Source organism: Leiobunum rupestre, chromosome 5, assembly GCF_980474605.1.
Source record: "Leiobunum rupestre chromosome 5, qqLeiRupe1.1.hap1, whole genome shotgun sequence".
Classification (NCBI taxonomy): domain Eukaryota; kingdom Metazoa; phylum Arthropoda; class Arachnida; order Opiliones; family Sclerosomatidae; genus Leiobunum; species Leiobunum rupestre.
The window spans coordinates 23,874,255-23,893,528 of NC_143388.1; the positions used below are offsets into that span (position 1 = coordinate 23,874,255).

Below are 19,274 nucleotides of genomic sequence, written 5' to 3' on the forward strand. Positions count from 1 at the left end.
CATAAATAGTTTTTCACGCACCGAAATGGGAATACTCTTTCACGCACAAAAATACTCTTTTACACACAGAAATATTTTTTCACACACAGAAGTACTCTTTCACGCACAAAAATACTCTTTTACACACAGAAATATTTTTTCACACACAGAAGTACTCTTTCACGCACAAAAATACTCTTTTACACACATAAATAGTTTTTCACACACATAAATAGTTTTTCACACACATAAATAGTTTTTCACACACATAAATAGTTTTTCACACACATAAATAGTTTTTCACACACAGAAGTACTCTTTCACCCACAGAAATACTCTTTCACACACGCCAAATTTTTTTGCGATATTTTTAAATTTTGACCTAAATGGCGTCCCATAAGCTGGGGAAGCATTGTAGAAGTGGGGGAAATAACAGTAAACTAGAAGGAAACGTTATTTTATGGAAATACCTGTTGACGCTGGTAAATAAAATGGCGTTACTGCTTTTGTGCTATAGAATTTCAAAAATTAAAATTACGGTTTTTGGGTATTCAGAGATAAAAATTGGTCTGTGCGTCAACTTTTAAAAAACGTTTATGGGCAGTTTGTGATAACCTACGATCAGATCTTTTAAAAATAAAGTCATGAAAAATTTCTGCTTTATTTCATAAAATAACGCGTATTTTCAGAAAAATAATAAAAACAAATTATGTTGGTTTGAAGAGAAGTATTTGCCCATAAAAATCTAAACGTAGAACCACAGATCAATTTGGGTCTCTAAATGACACGGCACAAAAGCAGTACAAAAGATATTTATTTGGAGAACGCCTTTATTTTGAACAGCCTCAATTACATTCAGAACGTGAAATTAGCCTTTTCAGTTTAAATAGAGCCACGTAGCGGTCAAAGTAGGAAGCTCATAAACCTAGCTACGGTACTGCACAAAAAACCACTATATAAGTAGCACCAAAGGTGTGAATCGTACGAAAAATAAATCGTTCGTGTTCCATCCCAAACAACTGAGGTATATATATATTCCCTTTAATCCCGCATTTAGTGGCACAATTTGTTACGGTTGTGTGGTTTTTCAGAGTATAGTTCAGGAGTTTTGAATAGTTTTCAAAGTGCAATAACACAATTATGATACAGGGGTTTCAAACTCAGAATTAAAATTCCTGGGGTTCTATTTTCTGTCTGAAATGAAACCACTAAAAATCAGGGGGTTGTAGTTTTCAGTGTAAAATAAGATGAATTCCATTTCAGGGGCTCAACGCACCTAAATAACTTTGTCGTCGGCATTGTTTATAAAACGACGAAAACGTACTAATTTGTATATTTTCCTCAACTCCCATATCCACCTTACCTGTTACAGTATATCACTGTTTTTAGTAACAGCATTACAGCATAAGTTCATAACTTACATTTGATAAGTATGACATTTTATCTAATGAGAGCTTGTCACAGACCGACCCTCGGAGCGACCACATCGAAGTACGGACTAATCTAATCACGAATCTACAATTAATAATCTACGCCTAGATTGCTGTTGGCCACAATAGGATCTCGTGACTAGGAGCACTGATATGACGTCACAGTGTCGTCTGCTTTGAGACAAGCTCTCATTAAGGATTTAAACTAATTGGCACACTTATAAGAGATAACTTATAATCTTATGCTAACAGGTAACATTTATTTCTATTATAGATATGACGATTCTGTAGAGTACAGTTTAAAGGTGACGCGTAGATCGAGCGTGGGAAAGTGCCAAGAGAAACAAATGCAAAGAGTTCAAATTGTAGGAAAAACGAAAATTAAAGGGGATTAGGTTTGTTATGAGGAATAATAAACATGTTTTAATTACCAATACTTTAACAATCATGATTGGACTTAAATTTTAAATAAGTTTAGCTGGTAAATTGATAAAGGAAACCATAAAAATACAGTAGAACAAGTACCTTTTGGCTACTTTTTAAATTATTTACTGGATATCGAGTTAGGCTTTTTACACACACACAAATATTTTTCTCACACATTTGTTTTTGTGTAAAATTAGAAAATACATCAACATTTAACCTTTTTTTTTGAAAAACGGCTATATTTTTTACTTTTTTTGGGACGTTCACAAATACGGGATAATATATATTTTTTTAAGTGGTCCGCAACCTGCATTCTAAAAACGAGTAGGGGAAACTTTGTGTAGACATATTTTTATCAGGCAAAAATCGAAACGTGTAAATATGTTAAACAAAAGAGAGTGGGAGGGAGGAAAACGGTTCGTATATTTTGACCTATTTTATTTCACAGCAAGAATAGCATAGTATCCATAAGCGTAAAATTGAGAGGAATAATCAACCCAAAATTAAATGAAAACAGTCTTTAAGATGGTCAAATTCTCACTTAACTGGGCCAGAAAATGTTATATCATTTAAGAACGATAGATTATAATTTTGTATAATAAATAATAGAATTTTGTCCGGTTTGGCATGCCATAGAATAGGTCGAGCCTAATCACCCCCTTTTCCAAAAATGAGCTTAACCCAGTCTGAGTTCGGGACGGTCTAGGTTCCTTCCCCCCTAACGTCGGGTAGAAACGTTTTTCATATTTCAAGGGGTTTAAATTAGTTTTTGAAGATCATGGGGGAACATCATTGAACTGTCAATTATTTTCATAACACCAGAAATTTAAAATATTTATTATCGTAAGAGATATTATAATACTAATGCTGTATGAGACATTTTTTATGTCAAAACATAAGGTTGAAAAAGAGGATATCCCAAAAGTCCGTCCCCCCTTTTTCATTTCGAAAAATATTTTTTCCAGTTGAAATAGGAAAAAAGACGTAAACAATGAATTTCGTTGAAATAAAATTTTAGCATTGTTGATCTTTTGAACTGCTGAATGAGGAGTTTCAAACGTCAAAGAAAATTTTAACACTGAGTGACTAAATTTAAAGGTGGGTAAAAATTTCGACCCACCCCGCGAAGTTTGAAAATGACTAGGGAGAGCGCGAGGAAAACGACTAGGGAGAGAGCTAGGAAAACGACTAGGGAGAGCGCGAGGAAAACGACTAGGGAGAGCGCGAGGAAAACGACTAGGGAGAGCGCGAGGAAAACGACTAGGGAGAGAGCGAGGAAAACGACTAGGGAGAGAGCGAGGAAAACGACTAGGGAGAGCGCGAGGAAAACGACTAGGGAGAGAGCGAGGAAAACGACTAGGGAGAGCGCGAGGAAATCGACTAGGGAGAGCGCGAGGAAAACGACTAGGGAGAGCGCGAGGAAATCGACTAGGGAGAGAGCGAGGAAAACGACTAGGGAGAGAGCGAGGAAAACGACTAGGGAGAGCGAGAGACGTGACAAGGGAGAGTGAGAGATTTGACTAGAGAGTGAGTTTTGAGTATGGTAACCACACGGTGAGAATTTTGTCCGATTTGGCGTGCCATAGTAACGTTGATTTTCGCATTAAAACCTCTAAGCAAAATTATATAATATATCTTACGAGATAAGTATACTCATCCACCCAGTGGAGGATTAACAAACAGGCTGAGTAGGTTTAAGCATTTGCCGAAAGGTAGAGCAGGGTTCGTACAAAATTTACGGAATTAAATTCCCTGCCATTTACAGGTTTCCCCTGGCCAAATTGCCAAATATTCCCTAACCATTGTTGTAGAATAAATGAATGGTTTGAGGTAAAAATCTTGAAAAATATTTTGTTTCAAAAATGTATTTGCCGGATTTATTTGGGGCCATTTTAAAATTCCCTTACTTTTTGGGACCATTTTCAAATTCCTTGACTTCTCCCTGACATTTTCGAATTCCCTGACCTTTTGGAAAAAATTTCAAATCCCCTGACTTTTCCAGGTTTTCCAGCTCGTGTACGAACCCTGTAGAGGTACCCGAGCTAGGCCTGAGGAGATACTAGAGCCCATTCAAAAGGTTGTTAATCCACCACTGCATCTAGCTATCTTGCTAATGTTATTCGGTTGGAACATTTACCTACGCAATATATAATCAGCTAGGCTAATACCCTTGGCACCACCTTAGGCCTAAGTCATCAAGCGACTTTTAAAGCCATTAATTCCGGTGGCCGGGTTACGATGCGTAGGAGGGTGTAGGCAAGCCCTTGAAGTTGAAGCCACACGAGCCAACAGCTCCCTACACTAACTATTAACGTTAACTTGAATAAGTTTTTATCGAAGGAAAAACGATATACTGATTTTCTAATACCATTGCGTCGGTAAAGTATGGTTTGTCAATAGGTAAATATCCCTACGCGGTAATTTTTATATTGTACATGTTTCATTTTAATGGCCTAAATGGATACTTTTCTCGTACGATATATGTTATACTCTTCAGCTTTAAATTAAAGGTATCATGCATTTATTTTAAATAATTCTACGAAATCATAGTCAAAATAAAAGTGCTATTGACCGATTTCAAAATTACGTTTTTGCGCGTGACAGTACCTTTACATCGTAAGGTATAGCAGGCTTATTTACCCGCTTTTATACCCTAACATGGCGGCGTATTTTCACGTGCAAAATGAATTTTAAGATCCACCAAATGCATTGTAAAATTTAAAATGATAAAATGACGGTGAGCAATTATTGCAACTACAAAAAATTGCGATATGGTCTGTAGCAAAATAACGGAACTTGCCATGCATGGTTGAAAAATTATTGGAACTCTCAAATTCGAGTTACATATGGTAACAAATTTTGAATTAAATCAATTACGTTTTGTAGGTTTAATAATAATTAACTAAGCTAATATCATATGTAACATAATCACTCATAAGTATGCCTCTGTATAACATTTCCATAGAAAAAAAATTCTACGAGACCTTGTTTCACAGGGACCATAAATGGAAAATTATTATAATCCTTGTACAATTTAAAAAGTTTCCATGGCAACAAAATCTCGTGATCACGAGACGAGTTATTCATCATCTGTTGTAAGTGACAACTAGGAGCAACAAACACAGCACTGCCCACTCAAGGAGAACGCAACCCGTCAAAAATCGTGCATTTTCTTGTGTACATTTTTCATTGGTTAGACGCTTTAGCGCCTGCTGCCGTCGGAAGGGGGAAATCCGGAAATTGTATCCCCCCCCCCCCACCCATAAAACGTTCAGCGAAAAGGCTCATCCAATGAAATTTGTACACAACACTGCCTTAGCGTGTTTAAAGGCTAGCTGCGTTCTCCTTGTGTTTGTTGCTCCTAGGTGACAACAATGTTTCATGAAAGAAATTTACGTGATATCCAGTGAACAAGGGTTCATTAAAGGAAATACCAATATGGCATACTTATGACTTATTACGTTACTTATGCTAATACCCAAGGAAACGAGAAAGGCCTAAGACGTACAAGGACATTTAAAGCCATTATTCCAGGTGGCTGGGTTGGTGGTGGCAAACCATTCAAGCCACGCGAACCAAAAGCTCCCGCACTTTTAGCTAAAGTGGACTTCCTTCGTGATTTCGCAAAACCACAAGCTCAATTTTCTCCAAAATAGCATTGGGGTTAATTTGTATCTTTTCAATTAACGGATAACCCCCCTCCCGGAAAGCCCGCTACTCGAAAAATCGTTAATCGTGACTTATCGAATTTGCGTAAAATTAACGGATTTGGTCACGCCCGTTACAAAGCCGCTACGCATTTTTAATTTACTTCTACCCTTTTAATCAAGCGGAATAAAGGTCTTTCTAAAACAGTAGACGACCGTTAAATTTTGTTTCTAAACGCTCCTGAAAATAGGGTACTTAGAAAGGGCGTTTAAGGACCCATTAAGACCTTTTAACAAGATCTTCAGAAGCCATCTGGATTTCAACGAGCTACGAGTGTCTTTCAATACATTCAAATTCATCCTTACCAGTTTCTATTAGCGGGTAATAGCTCTCTTTAACCGAAAAAAAAAGTTTGACTCAATTTTTCTCCGAGATTGGTGAGTTCCCAAGTTATTTATAGACAGTTACAAGCAGTAGCTATTTATAAACCCATTTCTTTTCCGATGGAGTAATGCCATCGATGAAGTTCAGAGACAACCTAATCTACCCTTTTAAAGTTGCAAATTACGCTCAATTAGTACACTTGTTTGAAAGTCTAAAATAGGTTTTTAAAGATGTACCTGATGAATTAAAAAGTGAAAATGATCCCACCTCGCCCTCTGGATTGAGTTGGGAATAAATAGAGGTACAACTAAATCTGGCTGGCGCGGGACCAATTTCGTTCCATAAGGAGACTTAATCAACTTTATTGTTCTACCGTGGGGGCATCTGTCTCTAGTGGTGGAAACTATATTGCAATTGAATTTTTTCGCGAATCTGATGCGAAATTGAAATGTATGATTTCTCGTAACAAACAAACCTTCGAAGTTGTTTAAAAATAATTTTATTCTGTCAACACGATCCTTTTTAACTCAAGTTACGGTGAGTTAGCTAATAATTATTTATTTTTAGCCATATAACTTTACAAAATATAGATGGCACTACCGCCTAATTATGAAGATGAATTTCGTACAGTCTTATCGGAACAGGTCCCGGGTAACCAGGGCAACCGAAATCGTAATTGTAATTCTAGCAGTATTATTCCCAATTCAATGGGTGGGATAGCTTAGAATGAAGCCTAGTTTAGGACTATTAATGCTAGATTATTACTACGAGTGGTCCTCCCTCGCGAGCACACTTACTAGTGGAAATCTAGTTATAAGACTTTGCAAAATCAACTATAAAATGAGACGCAAAATTTTTGAAAATTCAGTCAAATTTATTTGGATACCTTAAAGATTATTTTGCGTCTCATTTTATAAATCAGATTTTTGTTATCCCAATGTGCGTCAAACTACTAAGCATTCTCACGAAGAAAGCCCAAAATACTAATCAAATTATAAAGTGTGTTAGAATTATCATGTTCGCTTAACAATCCTTACTATTTTTACTATGTTTAATCTAACATTTACACCCCAAAACCTATTTCACCACATACGCGTATTCCTCTAACGCTAAAAATAGTTCTAATAGTAGTTAGTTGATTAGTTAACGAGTTATAAAGCCATGATCGAAGGCTAGCTTTGTTCCAATCGAGTTTCTTGTACTTCACTTTAACACATTATAAATAAATACCCGTCTAATTTAAAACTGTAAACACTAATTACAACAAAAATGAAAATCAGTTTTACGAGTGTAAACGTAAAAATAAAAGAGTTCTACCGGAACTAAGCAACGCTAAAGGTACCCTTCCCTCATAACAAAAAAAAGCATGCTAAAACTTTACATCCGGTCTCATTACGGAACATCCGGTATAGGAAAACTACCGATATAGTTTCAAAAAGTAATTAAAAAAAATAAGCAAAATTCGATAAAATTAAATAATTTTCCAAACGAGCAAATAAATGAAAATAAAATAAAATAAAATATATAATAATAAAATATGAAAAGAAATTGAGAATATAATTGATAAAAATAGAGGCAAAAAGTCGAACTGCAGGGGTACCGAATATAACAGACCTGAGACCGCGTGTATTTCTATATATATATTTTTCCAATTTCTAACGCGATTGAATAATCCGTAAGCTGTATTTCAGCGCGAGCAAACGCGAGAGCACACGTTGTGGTCGAAAAGGCATTCCAAATCGGCAATGCGGCACCGCCTCATATCATCAGAATCGGGGCTAGCGAGCTCTCTCCTCCGGGCCCGCGAAGATGTACGATGCTATAAACTGGCGGAGCGGCCGGAACCTATAGCCGTGGTCAAGAGCTAGTCCGTAGTTCACTGGTAGGCCGGCCGAACGCCCAAATAACTTTGCCCCGAAACGGATAGAAAATGCCGTTTAAAAATCACTACCGAACTTTCCGCTTTCTGCCTTTGGAAGCGAAGAACATCTCATCGAACATGAGAGCTTCTCCTCGACAACCAAAAAAGAATGGAATCGAGAATGGAATATACACGCGCAGCCAAGATATATGCCAGAAGGGCTCTCGTCTCGCAAGCCCTAAAAGTGTTTCGAGAAACCTACCACATCGAACAGCCGAACCGTTATACCGAAACAAGAAGGCGCGTCAATGCTTCGCGAACGACATCACGCGGGGTTCGTACCAAATTTACGGAATTCAATTCCCTGACATTTACGGGTTTGCCCTGACCAAATTGCCCAATATTCCCTGACCATTGTTGTAGAATAAATGAATGTTTTGAGGTAAAAATCTTGAAAAATATTTTCTTTCAAAAATTTATTTGCCGATTTTTTTGGGGGTCATTTTCAAATTCCTTGACTTTTTCCTGCCGTTTTGGGACCATTTTCAAATTCCTTGACTTTTTCCTGCCGTTTTGGGACCATTTTCAAATTCCTTGACTTTTTCCTGCCGTGTTGGGACCATTTTCAAATTCCTTGACTTTTTCCTGCCGTTTTGGGACCATTTTCAAATTCCTTGACTTTTCCTGCCGTTTTGGGACCATTTTCAAATTACTTGACTTTTTCCTGCCGTTTTGGAATCATTTTCAAATTCCTTGACTTTTTCCTGCCGTTTTGGGACCATTTTCAAATTCCTTGACTTTTCCCTGCCGTTTTGGAATCATTTTCAAATTCCTTGACTTTTCCCTGACATTTTGGAATCATTTTCAAATTCCTTGACTTTTCCCTGACATTTTGGAATCATTTTCAAATTCCTTGACTTTTCCCTGACATTTTGGAATCATTTTCAAATTCCTTGACTTTTCCCTGGCGTTTTGGAATCATTTTCAAATTCCTTGACTTTTCCCTGCCGTTTTGGGACCATTTTAAAATCCCCTGACCTTTTGGAAACATTTTCAAATTCCCCTGACTTTCCCCTGACCTTTTGGAATCATTTTCAAATTCCCTGAACTTTTGGATACCTTTCAAAATTCCCTGACTTTTCCAGGTTTTCCAGGTCGTGTACGAACCCTGCTGCAAGTCTATTATATTACGCCTTCCGTAAGTGACCCTCTTTGGGAAATATTACCAAGTGGCGGAGTTGATTCATTAGGGAAATAACATCATTATCACCCTCTAGCGATGAGAGCTAGCAAAGATGTCTTTGGACTTTTGAATGACGCAAAATGGCAACGGCAGTCTCGGGGGCAGTGTCATACCATAATTTTATAATTATGTTTCACTTAAGTGTGTCGGTTTTTTACTTTCATCAAAGTTAAATGTTTAGAGACATTTCTGAATGACTACGCGGCGTTGGCGGGTTGCAGAGACTATTAGTCATTAGGCCTAACACTCACTTTTCGCGTCGTCGTAATAGTGTGCGCGTGCAGGTAGCAGGGCCGTGGCGTAGCACCAGGCCGTCATAATTGGTTTCGAAGTTGCGTATTTTTAACACTAGAGGCTCTTATCATTTGGGCACGACGTCACTTTCATATCACTCCACACAAAGCTATTGATAATATTTCGACTAACTAACTAACTAACTAATGAAACTAATTTTGTTTATTTATAGTTTTATGATCATACTTTTGGAACGTATGGTATCATACAATTGTGAATGGTAACGCATCTTCCATGGTCCATGACAATTTATAACCTAAGACAAATGGAATAATACAACTGTAATTAATATGCATTTAACTGGAGTATACTCCAGTTAAATGCATATTCATTAGTTTGTTAGTTTGTCGAAATATAAGGATAATAATAATCAGTTAGGCTAATACCCTTGGCACCACCCTAGCGACTTTTATTGCCATTAATTCAGATGGCCGGGTTACAATACGTAGGACGGTGTGGCATGCCACGCTAGCCAACAGCTCCCTACACTAACTATTACCGCTAACCTTAAAACGGTGAATAACCCTAATTTCACATTTCTGACACTAGGTTAATAAAAAAGGCTAATTACGTTAAAACAATTCTTAGCGCATATTAGCAGACGATTCTTCGATTCAGAATATACTCCATTTAAAACACCACACTCCTATCAGAGCCAACGCGCTTCCATTATACAAACAGATCCGCCATCTACCGGTAATAATAGTACGATTTCGTCGTTAATTTAACACTTACTCAATCATCGAAATCGATCTTAATAGGACCACCAATTGTACAGAAACTGGCGTATCCAGGGGGCACACCGAAACGTATTGTTAGATGTACAGTTTAATTTTGATTTTTTCCATTGTGTGCCCCCCGAATAGAAATATCAGCTAGAATCTACTCGGGTTAACGGAGAATATACAACTGCAACTGATTTTATTTTATTTATTAGGAAGCTTACAGTTAAAGCACGCGGTTGATTTGAAAAAAAAACATCTCCATTTTTATAATTATTAGTACGAATGTATTCGAGTGAACACTGTGGTATCAGCGATTCAAATAGGCCAATTGGATTGAGCTGAACAACTACTTCGTACTCCTGCCGATCGCACCTGGACCGAACAAGCACCTACGACGGACAGACATCGAAGCAGGTGAGCGTAAGCCACCCCAAACGTCGCGTGTATAATATTGGATCGAAAAGCGGCGTTCCCATTTAAGAGGAAGACGAAAGAAACATCTTTCAAGCTGAGAACTAATTCGTCCGGAGCCCGAAAGAGAAGGATCAGAGCGAAAAGATCAAAACTCAGTAGGTCAGTTAAGGTCCGCGTTCGGAGAGGCACTCAACTCTGACCTTCTCGGCATACAGTCCCTCTCAAAACGAACAAAGAAAACAAAATTGAAAAGGAAAAAAAAACCGAAAGGAGACAGTTTCAAATAGGCACGAATTTACACTACAAAATACACCGCATCACGGTTACAAATTTATCGCGTGCAGGGTTGCGTTTTACCCGGGGATGATACCGATTTCCCCACCCGAAACGGGTAAAAACGGTTTAAATCGGGTAAAACTAGATTAAACCCGGTAAAACTAGATTAAATCGGGTAAAACTAGATTAAATCGGGTAAAACTAGATTAAACTGGGTAAAACTAGATTAATCCGGGTAAAACTAGATTAATCCGGGTAAAGCTAGATTAAACCGTATAAAACTAGATTAAACCGGGTAAAGCTAGATTGAACCGTATAAAACTAGATAAAACCGGGTAAAGCTAGATTGAACCCTATAAAACTAGATTAAACCGGGTAAAGCTATATTAAACCGTATAAAGCTATATTAAACCGTATAAAACTAGATTAAACCGGGTAAAGCTAGATTGAACCCTATAAAACTAGATTAAACCGGGTAAAGCTAGTTTAAACCGGGTAAAGCTAGTTTAAACCACGTAAAGCTAGTTTAAACCGGGTAAAGCTAGATTGAACCGTATAAAACTAGATAAAACCGGGTAAAGCTAGATTGAACCCTATAAAACTAGATTAAACCGGGTAAAGCTATATTAAACCGTATAAAGCTATATTAAACCGTATAAAACTAGATTAAACCGGGTAAAGCTAGATTGAACCCTATAAAACTAGATTAAACCGGGTAAAGCTAGTTTAAACCGGGTAAAGCTAGTTTAAACCACGTAAAGCTAGTTTAAACCGGGTAAAGCTAGTTTAAACCGGTAAAGCTAGATTAAACCGGTAAAGCTAGATTAAACCGGGTAAAGCTAGATTAAACCGGGTAAAGCTAGATTAAACCGTATAAAACTCGATTAAACTGTATAAAACTCGATTAAACCGGGTAAAGCTAGTTTAAACTGGGTAAAGCTAGTTTAAACCAGGTAAAAATGCTGGGAGTAGGAAAAATTATCACATTAATGCACCAAGATAATCTTAACTTGGTTTTATGTATTGAAATTTATTTTGAAATCAGTTATTACATGGTTTTTATGGTAGCGACCTACTAACCAAAGCTAGCTTTGCAATCTTTTGCTGGATAAGTCTATTTCTTTCACCGGTTTGAATCAATGCGTATGTTAGTTTTACCCGGTTTGAAGAGTTTTTCTCACCCAGTTCAAACAACCGGTTAAAATCAGTACCAGTTTAAAACAGGCCGCAAACCTGACTGCGTCTAAAAATGTTATAATTTCCCACTATATATGTATTTATTTATTTATGTATTTATTTATTTATGTATTTATTTATTTATGTATTTATTTATTTATGTATTTATTTATTTATGTATTTATTTATGTATTTATGTATTTATTTATTTATGTATTTATTTATTTATGTATTTATGTATTTATGTATTTATTTATTTATTTATGTATTTATTTATTTATTTATTTATTTATTTACGTATGTATTTATTTATTTATGTATTTATTTATTTATTTATTTATTTATTTATGTATTTATTTATTTATTTATTTATTTATTTATTTATTTATTTATTTATTTATTTATGTATTTATTTATTTATTTATTTATTTATTTATTTATTTATTTATTTATTTATTTATTTATTTATTTATATATTTATGTATTTACTTATTTATGTTTTTTATGTATTTATGTATTTATTTATTTATAAGATATATTTTGAGATATAATAGATTTTGGAAATCACTTTGAGATGCATTTTCTCCGAAACGTCTTTTCAAAGATAAATGAGAGCCTGCTCGGGTACATGTTTCCAGCAAATAACATTAGTAGTATTTAGAGATGAATACTTCTCTTTTAAAATATATATTATATACTTCTGGGGCTACTCGCTTCCGGTAATGTTACGACATAAGCCTCATTTGCTATACTATTACTAACCGAACGTAATCAAACAAAAGCAATTCTTTAAACGCCACCGAGAAAATCGAGATACGTGACTTTGGAAGAAAACCAAAATATGAATCCTCAGTATTTTTACATTAAACTGACTCATTATTCAATTTTTAATTTTGCTTTAACCTTCTATTTAGTATATTTCAATTATTAGATCATTACTACAATTATTATAGATTTTAAAACTTGTTTTTCTCAAAATACGTTTTTTGGACTCGCTGAACTTTTGCTCTCAGGTAGCGTCCTGGGCGTTGCAACTTCTATTCCTCTTGTATATTCTCCGTGTGGATACGCAGCCCGGCCCTTAGCCAAAAGGAATCAATAGCAATTCTAATCTGGCAGACAAGTCTAATATTACGATGGCCTAGAGCCCTTTTTATCTAGGTGGTACAGGCACTGCGAATCCATCGGAGTTAATTGGATTAAAACCATACATGCTCGCCACCAAAGCGGGCGACCAAAATGCAATCAATACGAAAGGAGTTGGCTTATCCAGCGGCTAGGATTACTTCCTATCGGCCATATTTGCATAACCGGATTAACTCTTGTCGACGTTCGTTAACTAATTAGAAACAGTCGCGCAAAAAACCGCCTAATTATAGTGAGTTTAATTATGAAGTTAATTACTCAATGTCTCCAATAGGTCGCCGTTTCAATTTCCTGATTTTAGCCTTGGTTGCGTAATGCGTTATTGCAACTACCAAAAATTTACAGTGAATTCGGGTGAACAGAGAATATCTGGGCTTCGTGATCCCCGGATAAACAAGATGTCACGGACATTTAAGTACACACAATCCTCCCCCCCCCCCACCCAAAGTATAAAATATATTTTAAATAATAAATTTAGACAAATTTTCAATCATCTTGTGCATTAACTTAATAAACGTACAGTAATCATCAAAGAGGGATTTTGTCGTAAATGAGCTTTTCCTCAACCACCTTTAATATTCAAACCAATAAATCAATCACCCGGTCGCATAATGTAACTAACCCACAAAGCAAAGAGTATATTTAAATCAAAGAACAACCCATGAGCACGCTTTTCCTTTCCCTTGAGATATCCCTGGGCCGTGGCCCTTCTAAGCCTAATTCTTGGATATAAGTGGAATACGGCGGCGGCGACATCGGCTACACTGTACGTGAAACTAGTACACACAGATCTCGCGGGGATTGTGTGTAAAAACCACGCCCCTAGAGCTGCCTTTTCTTTTGTACTCCTTTCCCTTTTCTCTCGGTAAGGGGAAAACAATCCGGTACGATCGCGGGTTATCTATCCGTGTAGGCGGGAAATACCTTTCTGAAATCACGAAACAGAGGCTGCAGTTGCAGTTGCAGTTTCATAACATATGTTAACCTGAAATACATTCTTGCGTGTAGGAGTGTAGACCTTGCATCAAGCGCATCAGACTGTTTCAAAGGTTGTTGAAAATGCTTTTTATTTTCAAAATGCAAAATACTGTCTCTAAAACTCAAAATGCAAAATGTAAAATGCAAAATAATTTCTCCATAACTCGAAATACAAAATACAAAATGCATTTTCAAAATTCATTTTGAACAACCCTGCTGTTTTCTATAACAGTTTTTCCCCATAAGCTTAGTGCTCGGCAGTCAATTAATTTTTATCCATGAATAAAATAAGCTCGCCTATATTTAAATAATATTTATTTAAATAACCAATATATTGGTTATAGTTGAATAAAAATTGTAAAATGTTTAAATAATCAAAAGTGAATAAGCCTATTATTTAAATAAAACAAACAACTATTTAAATAAATACCACCACTTTTATTCAAATAAATGCTTGGTTGCGTAGAAAACATAATTAAATAAATTAAAATGATATTCTTTTTACCAACGTTTTTTAAATAAATCGGAAAATTTGTGGATAATGAATAAACAATTCCGAACACTACATAAGCTTTTTCTACCGCGAGTTTAACCTGTCTATTTTGGTTTATTTCATGGTAGAAGTTGAAATATCTTTAACTATCAGAAGTGTATAATAAATATACTTGGTATGAGTTTCAACCCGTCCAAACCTTTGGCGTTTCAAATTGGCATCACTCCTACACGTTTAATGGGTCTGCTATTAAAACTAGTTAGTGACCTCGGTATACTTACCGATTGACAGTTGAATTTTTCGACCCACGCCAAGACAACGTATTAATTCAATCGTTAGTTTAGCTCGTCGAAATTTCTATTTTCGCTCAAAAACTCTTATGAAAACTACTTATTGTTTTTTAATCCTTCCTAATATCAACTTTACTTTTGTGGCGTGATAAATTATCATAGCAAAATCGAAATGAAATGCGTACTAAATATGCAAATTTAACGAATAAATTTAGCTAAATTAACGACTTTTAACGCATTTAAACAGGTGCCGGGCTACAATGCGTAGGAAGGTGGTAGCAATCCCTTCATGCCACGCGAGCCAACAGCTCCCTTGCATTACTAATAACCTCTACAAGTTTTTATGGGAAGGAGAAACCGGAGAACTCGAAGGAAAAACCCTTTAACCAGTGGGGAGCGAACTCGCAAACTCAACGCCGAAGGAGTTGAGTTTGCGAGTTTTCACCCAGTGTCACAAGCTGGGATGCCCTGGGATCGAACCCGGCTCCTCTTGCTGCAATACGAAAGTGCTAACCACTCCGCCATACCCACATATATCAACCCAAGTAATAAATTACATTTAATAATTTTTTAAATTTTGCTAAATTAACGAAGTAGCTTTGTATTTAAACAAGTAATAAATTACATTTAATTAATTTATTAAATGCGACAATTTAACGAAGTAGCTTTGTAATAACAGAAGTAATCAATTTATTAAATTTCGCAGAATTATCGAAGCAACTGTATTATCACGTTTATTAGTCGCTTAAATTGAACAAAATAACTTTGTATCATCAATTTTAAACCTCAACGTCTCAATGACAAACTCGACTTGACAAAACAGGGCGAAATAACAGAACGAAGTTATAAAAAAAAAGCCAGTAAAAAGAAAACCAGCATTGGATTTCACGCCAAGGATGGCATGTATTAACTATAGGAACAACAAACACAGCACCCCACACAAGGAGAATGCAACCCGTCAAAAGTCGTGCATTTTCTCGCGTACAGTTTTCATTGGTTAGACGCTTTAACGCCTGCTGCCTTCGGAAGGGGAAAATTCGGAAATTGTCTTCCCCCCGCCCATAAAACGTTCAGCGTAAAGGCTCGTCCAATGAAATTTGTACACAACACTGCCTTAGCGTGTTTAAAGGCTAGCCGCGTTCTCCTTGTGTTTGTTGCTTCTAGGCATTACTAGACGCTATAATGAATTAGTTTGGCGGATAAAGAGCCCATAGGAAAGACTCTAGACGAAGATAGAATTGCAATTAAATTGGACTGGTGGCGATGTGCCCTCGGAGCGTGCCAATGGGAGACATCAAGAAGAATGAAACCAAGAGGAATTCCTGGCGCTCAAGATCGGAACTGATATTGTTTCCGTTGAAATTGAAACTAGGAGATAAATATCCGGGCTAGTCGGCCTCTCAGATAAATCCTTTTTCCCGTCTATCAGTACCTCGAACGAGAGAAGAACTTCCGAGATTCAAAGAACCGTTTCGAGTAATTAAACAGAAGTAGCTTTCTGCAAATGTCTACTTAGGGATCCTCCATTAACCTCCGAGACAAACACACGTAACTCCGCGAACGGAGAAAGCACTATGCACCTAGTGGATATCTACGTTGCGAACTTCATACTGAGCTGGAAACCAGGGTTGTTGATTTTTATTGATTTATTTTAATTTAAAAAATGTATTAATTTGATTTAAATTAAATTTAAAAAATGTATTTCTTTGATTTAAATTAAATTTAAAAATTGTATTTATTTGATTTAAATTAAATTTAAAAAATGTATTAATTTGATTTAAATTAAATTTAAAAAATTTATTTCTTTGATTTAAATTAAATCTAAAAAATGTATTTCTTTGATTTAAATTAAATTTAAAAAATGTATTTCTTTGATTTAAATTAAATTTAAAAAATGTATTTTTTTGATTTAAATTAAATTTAAAAAATGTATTTCTTTGATTTAAATTAAATTTAAAAAATGTATTTATTTGATTTAAATTAATTTTAAAAATGTATTTATTTGATTTAAATTAAATTTAAAAAATGTATTTGTTTGATTAAAATTAAATTTAAAAAATGCATTTATTTGATTTAAATTAAATTTAAAAATGTATTTGATTTAAAATAAATTGAAAAAAATGTAACTGATTTTTAAGGACTTCGTCGACCTATTAACACTACACCGCAAAACAGGATTAATTTTTTATATTTAAAAGAAAATAGAAAAATCTATTTATTTGATTTAAATCGGATTTTTATTGATGTTAATTGATTTTTAATTTCACTGATTTTTTAGGATTTATGCCTGTTTCATTAATAATCTCACAATTGTCAGTACAGTGGTGACGTAAACTAAAAATTAAACTTTCATTAAAAATTAAATTTAATGAGGATAATTGCTACGTGCCACCTAGAAGCAACAAACACAAGGAGAACGCGGTTAGCCTTAAACACGCTAACACAGTGTTGGGTACAAATTTCATTGGACGAGCCTTTATGCTGAACGTTTTACGGAAAGAGGGAAGACAATTTCCGAATTTTCCCCTTCAGACGGCAGCAGGCACTAAAGCTACCAATGAAAAATGTACGCAAGCAAATGCACGACTTCTCATTGAGTTTGCTCTGAATTGATAATAGCTACATTGAAGGTAATTGAAGGATTTTTATTGAAAAATATCACTTGATTTAAATCTGACAACCCTGACGCAACGTCGAGGCACGGCCAACTTTGATTTCTCGCGCATCTCTCGCGCTACAGCGGCCATCTCATTCGTTGACGTTTCTGTGTTAACCTATGAGCAAAAGATGTGAATGACGTCAGCGCCCCTAGCGGATTATTATTTTTAGTATAGTTTTTACATTTGGGACAATATAACCACCGAGCGTGGCGCTGAACTCCTACACATTATAGTACAGTTTATAGGGGGAAAATCCTTGCTCGCGGAATTTCGACGAATGTGTTGGCCGTAGTAGCTCGAACAGCGCGTGATCAAAGTTGGCCGTGGTCGAGGTTACGACTGCGAGGAATCTTCTTCGTTAGCTAATTTTTTGCTCGTGGCCAAGGCTTACTGAAAATTAAAACGCTTTGATCAAGCTTTTGTAACAACCACTGAAACTAATTTCGGCGAAATAATGACAAATTATCGAATCGGGATGTAAAATTGACGATTAGAAATACTCGCTCCGTTTATTAAGGTATTTTTTTTTTAATTTGAGACAAAAGACGTGTTTTGGCTCGTATTTCTCGCCATCAACGTCACCTGGTAGAGTTAGAGATATAAACTACTAGCTGCTTTTTCAAAATTAGTTATAACTTTTCGAATAAAAACGTCAGGAACTCAGGATTTTTATTTTTTTTTTCATTTTAACGGTCTAAATTAAAAGTATTTTAATCAACTGATTACTATCATTCAAAAAAGATTACTATTTTTCCAGGAAACAAAATATAAAAACGCCACATTTCTAAGTTACCACGTTCTTGTATAGTGACAAACACTACAATTAAATCAATACAAAATTGCTAGAGAAACATCAACGCACCACCCAGGATACGTAATTTGGAAAACGTTACCGAAAGGGGGCGGAGCTACGGTCAAAAATCGTGACGTAAGACGACGTAACCCATCGCCTTACGCCCGCAATATAGATATTAATTCCGTTCCGAGATTTCAATTTATCACGCCCAACATAGCTGTAACATTTTTTCGTAACCAAGGCTTAACGGTAAGGACCGGCGCTAAGCCTAATTAAAAATAAAACGGAATGATATTTTTACAAACGACGCGTGAATTTGGCAAGAGACTCTTTTTGGACGACGAACAAAATATTTGAAGCGAGGACTGCATTTCTTTCGAGTCTGCCTCAATCTTTTCAGAGTTGTGGGAGAGAGGAAATAATTATTAAGACTATTCCGAAGGTTTCTTTTTAACTTAAAATAAAAGACTATTTTTAGTGAGGGTGAAATCTAAAACTATTCATATACAAAGTGCTAAGGCGAACTTTTTCTAAATTTCTCGTGTGCGTTTGAAACGCGTATTTCCCCCATTTTAACGGATTATGATACGCCAGCAAAAATCTTCGTTTTGGATTACTTACAGATAATCAAATGTTGAAGGGAAAGTATTGAGATGACATTATATAAATTTTTGCTATAAATAAAACATTAAATATATAAAATTTTTTACGGATAAATTCACACCAAAGACGAAGAATATTTTCACGTTGAGTAATCAACGTTATTTTCAATTAATGTCGTTTGATTTAACTTAATTTTTATTTAAGTAATTTGACTTTCTTTTCATACATTTTATGCCATTTTATTGATGAATTGATAAAGAATTCGCGTGCACTGGACTGTAGCTAAAAAAATCATATTAATCATAATTAAATTTAATTACAATTTGCTTGTAATTGTGAATGACACAAAAATTATTTAACTAACATTCTCGAAAATGTTTTGTAACTATTATTTTGATTTTTTGAAAATTTTTAGGTGCATTTAATGATAATTTTCACTAAAATAGGGTAGA

The 19,274-nt window shown here is 35.4% G+C and overlaps 1 protein-coding gene across 4 annotated transcripts in view; it reads right to left on the minus strand.

Moving 5' to 3' along the window:
- LOC149943868 (band 7 protein AGAP004871-like) overlaps positions 1-19,274 on the minus strand; it is an 80,394-nt gene that overhangs the window by 39,148 nt on the left and 21,972 nt on the right. Inside the window, exon 1 of one of the 4 annotated variants that reach the window (XM_090174636.1) lies at positions 7,482-7,854. The exons of the other annotated variants lie outside the window; for them this stretch is intronic. The gene's annotated coding sequence lies outside the window, so the exon portion shown is untranslated. Of the gene's footprint in view, positions 1-7,481; positions 7,855-19,274 lie in introns of those variants that run through there. 4 annotated transcript variants of the gene reach the window in all.